Source organism: Rutidosis leptorrhynchoides, chromosome 4, assembly GCF_046630445.1.
Source record: "Rutidosis leptorrhynchoides isolate AG116_Rl617_1_P2 chromosome 4, CSIRO_AGI_Rlap_v1, whole genome shotgun sequence".
In the NCBI taxonomy this organism is placed as follows: domain Eukaryota; kingdom Viridiplantae; phylum Streptophyta; class Magnoliopsida; order Asterales; family Asteraceae; genus Rutidosis; species Rutidosis leptorrhynchoides.
Window position 1 is genome coordinate 98,092,791 of NC_092336.1, and position 9,818 is coordinate 98,102,608.

The window sequence follows — 9,818 nt, forward strand, 5'->3', positions numbered from 1 at the left end:
GAATTGAAAAGAAGAACTCTGTCTCCTTCTTTAAATTCTTTTGAACTTCTGATTCTTTTATCATGCCATTTCTTTGTTCTTTCTTTATAGATTAACGAATTTTCGTATGCTTCATGTCTTAATTCTTCTAATTCGTTTAATTGACTTAACCGTAGACGCCCAGCTTCATGTAAATCAAGATTACATGTCTTCAAAGCCCAAAATGCTTTGTGTTCAATTTCTACTGGAAGATGACATGCTTTTCCGTAAACGAGTCTAAAAGGTGTGGTTCCAGTTGGAGTTTTGTAGGCTGTTCTAAAAGCCCAGAGTGCATCCTCCAATTTAATGGACCATTCCTTCGGATTTGATCCTACGATTTTCTCTAGAATACGTTTTAAAGCTCGGTTGGTATTTTCAACTTGTCCACTTGTCTGTGGATGATATGCGGTGGAGATTTTATGAGTTACTCCATATCTTTTAAGAACTTTCTCAAGTTGGTTATTACAGAAATGAGTTCCCCGATCACTTATTAAAGCTTTCGGTGTTCCAAACCTTGCAAAAAGACGTTTTAAAAAGTTGACTACAACTCGTGCATCATTAGTCGGGAGAGCTTATGCTTCCGCCCATTTAGATACATAATCAATGGCAACGAGAATGTAGAGATTATTATGAGATTTTGGAAATGGACCCATAAAGTCAATACCCCAAATGTCAAATACTTCACATACTTGAATGACATTTTGTGGCATTTCATCACGTTGACTTATTTTTTCGGCCCTTTGACATGCATCACAGGATTTGCAAAGAAGGTGTGCGTCTTTGTAAATTGTAGGCCAATAGAATCCAGCATCATAAACTTTTCTTGCTGTGAGCTGAGGCCCATAATGCCCTCCTATTGGTCCTGTGTGACAATGGTTTAAAATTTTACTTGCTTCATCTCCGAATACACATCGGCGTATTATTCCATCTGGACAACTTTTAAACAAATGTGGATCTTCCCAGAAATAGTGTTTTATATCACTAAAGAATTTCTTTCGTTTTTGGTACGATAATCCTTTTTCAAGGAATCTACATACTAAGTAGTTTGCATAGTCTGCAAACCATGGAATTTCATTATAATCTATCTTCAATAGATATTCATCAGGAAAGTTGTCTTGTATGGCCGATTCATTTAGAACTTCTAATTCAGGATTTTCAAGACGAGAAAGATGATCAGCTGCGAGATTTTCTGCTCCCTTTTTATCTCGGATTTCAATATCGAACTCTTGTAAGAGTAAGATCCAACAGATTAATCTTGGTTTAGCATCTTGTTTCGAAAATAGGTATCTAAGAGCAGAATGGTCGGTATAGACCACCGTTTTAGCTAGAACGAGATATGATCGAAATTTGTCAAAAGCAAAGACAATAGCAAGGAGTTCTTTTTCAGTAGTTGTGTAATTTGTTTGGGCTCCTTGTAACGTTTTACTAGCATAATATATAGGTTGAAATCGTTTTTCAATCCTTTGTCCTAAAACGGCTCCCATTGCAAAATCACTTGCATCGCACATTAGTTCAAACGGTAAATTCCAATTTGGAGTTATCATAATCGGCGCATTAGTGAGTTTGTCTTTAAGAATATTAAAAGATTTGATGCATTCATCTGAAAAGATGAATGGAGCATACTTTTCTAGGAGTTTATTCATAGGAGTGGCAATTTTAGAAAAATCTTTTATGAAACGTCGGTAAAAACCGGCATGCCCTAGAAAACTCCTAACTCCTCTAACATTGGTGGGATGTGGAAGTTTAGCAATTACATCTACTTTAGCTCTATCCACTTCAATTCCTTCCTTTGAAATTTTATGTCGAAGAACGATGCCTTCTTTAACCATGAAATGGCATTTCTCCCAATTAAGAACTAGATTTGATTGTTCACATCTAATAAGCATTCGTTCAAGATTAACTAGACATGATTCAAAAGTATCACCGAAGACTGAAAAGTCATTCATGAAAACTTCCATGCATTCTTCTATCATGTCGTGAAAAATCGCCATCATGCACCTTTGAAAGGTTGCAGGGGCGTTGCAAAGTCCAAATGGCATGCGTTTGTAAGCAAAAGTACCATAAGGGCACGTGAACGTGGTTTTTTCTTGGTCCTCGGGTGCTATTGGAATTTGAAAATATTCGAAAAAACATCAAAAAAACAATAGTAACTATTTCCGGCTAATCTTTCCAACATTTGATCAATAAAAGGTAAGGGAAAGTGATCTTTTCTAGTGGCGTCATTTAATTTTCTATAATCAATACATACACGCCATCCTGTTACAGTCCTAGTAGGAATAAGCTCATTTTTCTCATTTGTGATGACAGTCATGCCACCCTTCTTAGGTACGCATTGAACTGGGCTTACCCATGGACTATCAGAAATTGGATAAATTAAACCTGCATCAAGCAGTTTAATAATTTCTTTCTTAACAACATCTTGCATATTCGGATTTAGTCTTCGTTGGCGTTGCACATACGTTTTATGACCTTCTTCCATAAGTATTTTATGTGTGCAATACGAAGGACTTATTCCTTTAATATCATGAATTTTCCATGCAATAGCTGGTTTATGAGCTTTTAGCACAGAAATGAGTTGAGATTTTTCATTTTCAGTAAGAAAAGACGATATTATTACAGGTAATTCAGATTCACCATGTAAATAAGCATATTCCAAATGGTTTGGAAGTGGCTTTAACTCTAATGTCGGTGGTTCTTCTATCGATGATTTATATCGATATCTGTCTTCTTCTTTTAGCATTTGAATTTCTTCTGTTATTGGTTCATATCCATTAGCCATAAGTGTAGCTAACATTTCAGTTTCATCAATTGGTTCAGTACCTTCTCCTAAAGAACATTCTCATGTTCCTTGTAATTCTGGAAATTCTTCTAACAATTCTGCATGTGATTCTTTAGTTTGAATATAATAACATGTATCATCTGCAGATTACGGTTGTTGCATTGCTCTATCAACTGAAAAGGTAACACTCTCGTCCTCTATACTTAGGGTTAGTTTCTTACCAAACACGTCTATCATTGCTTTAGCCGTGTTTAAGAATGGTCTTCCTAATATGAGAGGAACTTGAGAATCTTCTTCCATATCCAGAACAACAAAATCTACTGGAAATACTAAAGTACCAACTTTAACTAGCATGTTTTCCATTATCCCTCTAGGATATTTTACTGATCTATCGGCTAGTTGTATACTTATTCTTGTTGGTTTCAATTCTCCAAGGTCTAGTTTAGCGTATAGTGAATACGGCATTAAATTTATACTAGCACCTAAGCCTGCCAATGCTTCTATTAAACTAAGACTACCCAGAAAACATGGAATTGTGAAACTTCCTGGATCTGATAATTTTTCTGGTATCTTATTCAACAGCACTGCTGAACAATTAGCATTCATAGTAACAGCCGAGAGTTCTTCCATTTTCTTTCTATTCGAGATTAGATCTTTCAGAAATTTAGCATATCTAGGCATTCCTGAAATCACATCAATGAAAGGAAGATTTACATTTATCTGTTTAAACATATCCAAGAATTTGGATTGCTCGGCTTCAAGTCTCTCCTTTCTCATTTTACTCGGGTAAGGAAGTGGTGGTTGGTATGGTTTAACATAAGGTTTAGCCTTAACTGTGTTATCTTCATTAACCTTTTCAACTACCGGTTCTTTTTCCTTATCTTGTTCAGGTTGTGGTTCTTGTGGAGTAGGAATAGTTTCATCAGAAATTACAGGTATTTCAGGTGGTTTAAGTCTAATACCACTTCTTGTGGTAATGGCTTTAGCTATTTCATTCTGGGGGTTAGCATTTGTATCACTAGGTAGACTTCCTGGTTTTCTTTCACCTATCAACCTTGCTAGGTTACTTACTTCTTGTTTCAAATTTTGAATAGAAGCTTGTTGATTTCTAAATGCTTGAGCATTTTGTTCATTAGTTTGTTTCTGAGATGTGAAAAACTGTGTTTGAGATTCAACTAGCTTTGTCATCATATCTTCTAAATTTGGCTTTTTATCATCGGTTTGTGGTGGTTTGTTTTGAAAATTAGGTCTTTGCTGGTTGTAAGTATTATTGGATACTTGTTGATTGCTAGGTCCTTGTTGGTTGTTGTATGGAATATTTCGGTTATAATTCTGGTTTTGATTATAGATTGGTCTTGGCGGTTGATAATTATTCTGATAATTATTTCCAGGCCATTGGTTTATGTATGAAACATTCTCTCTTTGTTCCATTGTTAGTTCAATACTAAGACAATCTTTTGTCAAATGCGGTCCTCCACACTGCTCACAACTAATTCGTATTGAGTGTATATCCTTAGTCATATTTTCCATTCGTCTCTCGACAGCATCTAGCTTTGCAGAAATAGAATCTAAGTCATGGCTAGAATCAGCTCTAGCTGCTTTAGATGATCTAACGATATCTTTTTCTTGGTGCCACTCATGTGAGTGGGAAGCAGTGTTATCAATAATTTTATAAGCATCAGTTTCTGTTTTCTTCATAATGGAACCACCAGCTGCTATGTCTATGTCTTTTCTTGTAGTGATGTCGCATCCTTGGTAGAATATTTGTACTATTTGACAGGTGTCTAAACCATGTTGCGGACATCCTCTCAATAACTTTTCAAATCTTGTCCACGCCTCATATAGAGTTTCATTTGGCTTCTGTGTGAACGTAACAATTTCTTCTTGAAGTCTTACGGCTTTAGATGCCGGAAAGAATTGTTTAAGAAATTTTTCAACTAAAACGTCCCATGTATCAATCGCCCCTTCAGGTAACGATTCTAACCAATCTTTGGCTTCCCCCTTTAAAGTCCAGGGAAATAACATGAGATATATCTGTTCATCCTCAACTTCTCGGATTTTAAATAGTGTGCAGATCCTATTAAAGGTACGAAGATGTTCATTTGGATCTTCCTTCGGTGCACCACTAAATTGGCATTGATTAGTCACCATGTGTAAAATTTGTCCTTTGATTTCATAATCTGGCGCATTAATGTCTGGATGAGTAATTGCGTGACCTTGGCCAGTGCGTTTAGCTCTCATTCAGTCATCCATACTTAGAGGTTCCAGATTTTTCATGATTGAATTTGTTGAATCTGAATCACTAGAGGATTCTGATTTAATGGATCGTTCCTCAACAACCTCTATTTGAATGATTGGTGGTTCCGGAGGAAAAATTAATGGTTCAGGATCTATGAATCGTCCCTGAATATTCTCCGGATTCTCAATTGAAAGGTCGGGTTCAAAAAATGGATTATCGGAAATTTGAATTGGAGTACTTGGTCGACTGGATGACGATTCTAAAGAAAAATCAACGGCGACAATATTTGCTAGATGTCTTGAACGAGTTACAGGTGGTGAACGTACAAAAGGTGGTGAACGTTTTGCTCGGTGCATTCACTGAATATCCTATTAGTTTTTAAAAAGGAAGAAAAATTATATAAGTTATCAAATTAATAGACTTTTCTGATTTTGCCCACGTTTCGAATAGCCAAAAGATGTAGCAGAGGGGCAGGATTCGTTTGGTCTCAATATAATTGAGTACTATTTGGCTCCAATAACCCGGTCCACGTACAAATCCAACTATTACTACTAACCAGAAAATTTTGATGTCTATCAGTTTAACCACTTAAAATAATTTTTCGTAATTTAAAGAAATTTTAGAGAAGATATAGAATAAAAATCTATGTTCTAAAAACTAGATTGGCGAGAAATAAGAAAGAAAAAGAGCGCGTCGAAAAAGGTCGAAAAATAAAAAATTGAAAAAAAATTAGGCGTCGCAAAAAAAAATAAGAAAGTAGCGCGTCGAAACTTAAAAAGGAACTAAAAACTAAGAATTAAAAGTTGCGTCTTAAAATATTAAAGCTTAAAAGTAAAACTATATCCCAAATGACAATAACTTAAAAAGGTACTAAAATATAAAAACAGCGTCGCAAAATTCTAAAGCACCTAAATCTTAGTCTAAAGAAAAATCACTTAAGGGATTTTACGGCAAAGCCTAAAAATCTAGAAGTAAAAATAACTATGGCAAAAACTATGACTTAAAACTAAATACGAGCGAAAAATACAAAAATTACGCTAAAACAATTAAAAAGAGACAAAATATAAAAATATACTAAAAGTTGTAAAAAGTACAATTTTTTATAAAAATATTATTTTTATATTATTTATTTAATAAAACTATTAATTTTATAAATTATTTAAACTAATTAAACTAAAAATAATAATAAAAACTAAATTATATAATAATAATACCCTAATTAGGGTTTAAATTAAATAATAATAATAATAATTACTCCGTAATGATTGCAGAGTTCAGTCAAATGTGGCGTGTCAGCAGGGCTCATGCGATCGCATGAGTTCTAAGTTACCCAGCCATTTGATCGCATGGGCTAGGGTTTCGGGCCAGAGAGTGGGCTGCTACAGTACGGGCCGAATGTTTTTTTTTTTTTTTTTTTCTGTTTTGCTGTTTTGATTTATATTAAAACAAAATATTTAAATAAAATTTATATTTTTACAAACTAAAATAAAAATAAAGAAACTTTATAAAACTTATATATTTAACAAACTCTTAAAAATATTTATATTTTTATTTTTCTTTTTATATTTTTGAATTTTTAAAACGTATTTTTACAAAAGCGTATTTTTTATAAAAGTAAACTAAAATTTTTTTTTTTTTTTATATAGCGTTGCGCTTCCGGCGTTTAAGCAGATATGTCCCCGGCAGCGGCTCCAAAAATACTTGATGTGCGTAGAGGTGTATACGAAATAGTTATATTTTTACAATGAAATACTATTAAATACGATACAATTTTACACAAGATATTTATTTATTTATAGAATGGATATACCTAAACCTTGCTACAACACTTATAGGTAGTGTACCTAATCGTACAGTAGTGTAGTTTTTAGTAAGTCCGGTTCGTTCCACAGGGAAATCTTTTAAACAAAGCTTAACGCTATAATAGTTTTATCTTATAAAAATACAAATATATATAAGTAATATTATTATTATAAAAAGGGGTTTTTTTTTACCGTTTAATGACCGGTTTGTCGATTTTTAAAACTTTAGTCGCAGTTAAAACCTAATGTAAAATATTAAATAAATAAAATACTTAATTTAAAGCGTAAAGTAAATAACGATAATGAAATTGCGATAAATAAAAGTGCGAGAAAATAAACTTACGATAATTGAAAAGTATGATAATTAAAAGTGCAATTAAATACAATGACAATAAATAAAAGTGCGATAATTAAAAGTGCAATTAAATATGAAAATAAAGGAATTATGCTTATTTAAACTTCCATAATCATGATGTTTGACGTGTTGATTTTAGTTTATTCACATGGGTTAATTGTCCTTTGTCCTGGATTATTTAATATTTCCGTCTGGTTTTTGTCCATAACAGTCCATCAGTCATAAATATAAAGTACGAGTGTCCTCGTCAAATTATCCTTATATCCGAAGTCAAATATTCCAACTAATTGGGGACTTAAACTGTAACAAGGTCTTAATACTTTGTTTAATAATTACACCAGGATATCGACTGCGTGTAACCCAAGGTTTTAATACTTTGTTATAAATTATGCCAAGTATCCTTGTACATAATTTCACCCCTGTTTTAATAATTCCATAGACTATTAATCCATTCCCGTGTCCGGTTAAATGAACGATTATTCGTACATATAAATATCCCGCCCATCGTGTCCGATCGAGTGTATATGGTTATTTATAGGGACGTCCAATTGTAAATCTTTATATTAAAATTAACAAACTATCATTTAGTTAATCAAATATAAAGCCCATTAATAGCCCATAGTCTAATTTCCACAAGTATCGTTCTTTTGTCCAAACCCCAATTATGGTACAAAGCCCAATTACCCAATTTTAATATTTTTAGCCCAACATCATGATTACTTCGGTATTAAATAAGCATAATAATAACTTAGCTATGAGACATTAAATTAAAAAGGTTGAACATAACTTACAATGATTAAAAATAGCGTAGCGTTACACGGACAGAATTTCGACTTACACCCTTACAATATTCGCTAACATACCCTTATTATTAGAATTAGAATTAAAATTAAAATTAAAATAATATATATATATATATATATATATATATATATATATATCGTATGATGAATGAGGAGAAAAAGATGTGTTTGATGTTCACCAAAAACGCGAGTTTTATAGGCAATGTGGGCTGGAAAAGGGGCTCATGCGATCGCATGAGGATTACTCTTCAAGGCCATGCGATCGCATGGCCAGCTGGGGAGGCTCACATGCTCTTGTTTTTTCTGCCGACGGTTTTTATAATATAATATAATATATATATTAATTTTAAGACTTAATTATATATTATATTATATTCATGTGCATAGTTGACTTGCAATTTTTAGTCCGTTGCGTCGAGCGTTGAGAGTTGACTCTGGTCCCAGTTCCGGATTTTCGAACGTCCTTGCGTACAATTTAATATCTTGTATTTTGTGTTTCGAATCTTGTACTCTTGTAATTTTGAGACGTTTCTCATCAATAATTGGAACCTCTTTGATTGTATTTTGTACTTTTGAGCTTTTTGGTCGTTTGCGTCTTCAATTCGTCGAATCTGTCTTTTGTCTTCACCTTTTATTATTTAAACGAATATCACTTGTAAATAGAACAATTACAACTAAAAGCTTGTCTTTCTTGAGGGATAATGCTATGAAATATATGTTCGTTTTTAGTATTATCATACTCCCACACTTGAGCGTTGCTTGTCCTCAAGCAATAGGCTTGAAATATACTAGAATCACTTCTTTATTCTTCACACTTTGTACATCAGTGATTTCTTTACGGCGGTATAAACAATGGTAGTAATGATGTGGTTTACAGTCCCACATGACTATAAAAATTTAGATCCATTAAGGAAATTGGATCTTTATGAAAACATTTGATCTTTTGAAAATTCAATCTAGTTTTTACCCTAGATAAGTTTTTCGGAATAACCCTTCTCCGGTGTTTGCAAATTCTTTTTGTGGGTTTGGTGGGTTTTAGATTTGAAAACTTTAGCTCAAAACTTGTGGTTTTGTGTCACCCACTTGCTAACCTTGAAGAAAAAGTGCCACTAAAGCCTGAAAAGTGCTACTAAAGCCATAGTGCACTCAAAAGTGCCACTAAAAGTGAGTTAAAGACTTGCGTGGATTTTGGGAGTTAAGTAAAATAATTTATTGTGCAAATTACAAATTGCAAAACGCAAAGTACAAGATATTAAATCGTACGAAAGGACGTTCGAAAATCTGGAACCGGGACCTGAGCCAACTATCAACGCCCGACTCAACGGACCAAAAATTACAAGTCTATTATGCACATGAATATAATATAATATTTAAATAATTATATAAATTATTTATATATTTAAATAATACGTCGACAAAGTAGAAAACAAAATAATGTGGCTGGATCCAGCTGGCCATGCGATCGCATGGCTTGGAAGGCAAAAATCCATGCGATCGCATGGCTTCAGAATCCTGGCCACATCTATAAAAGGCAACGAGTTTTGGCCAGAAAATATACACCAAAAATAATAATAATACTCCCTCTGTAATAATAATATATATATAATATATATATATAGTATAGGTTAGTTTTATATTAGATTAGTTTGGGTTATGTAAATGTTATTTTACGGGTTTTGAAGTCGAAGTTCTGTCCGTGTAAAGCTACGCGATAAATACTCAATGTAAGTTATGTTTTTCCTTTTTAAATTAATGTCTCGTAACTAAATTATTATTATGCTTATTTAAATTGAAGTATTAATGATGTTGGGCTAAATATTAA

The 9,818-nt window shown here is 33.2% G+C and overlaps 1 non-coding gene across 1 annotated transcript; it reads left to right on the forward strand.

Moving 5' to 3' along the window:
• Positions 1-4,583: 4,583 nt before the first annotated feature.
• Positions 4,584-4,690, forward strand: LOC139845841 (small nucleolar RNA R71). The gene has a single exon (XR_011758597.1). It is a non-coding gene; the product is annotated as a small nucleolar RNA R71 (small nucleolar RNA).
• The last annotated feature ends 5,128 nt before the right edge of the window (positions 4,691-9,818 follow it).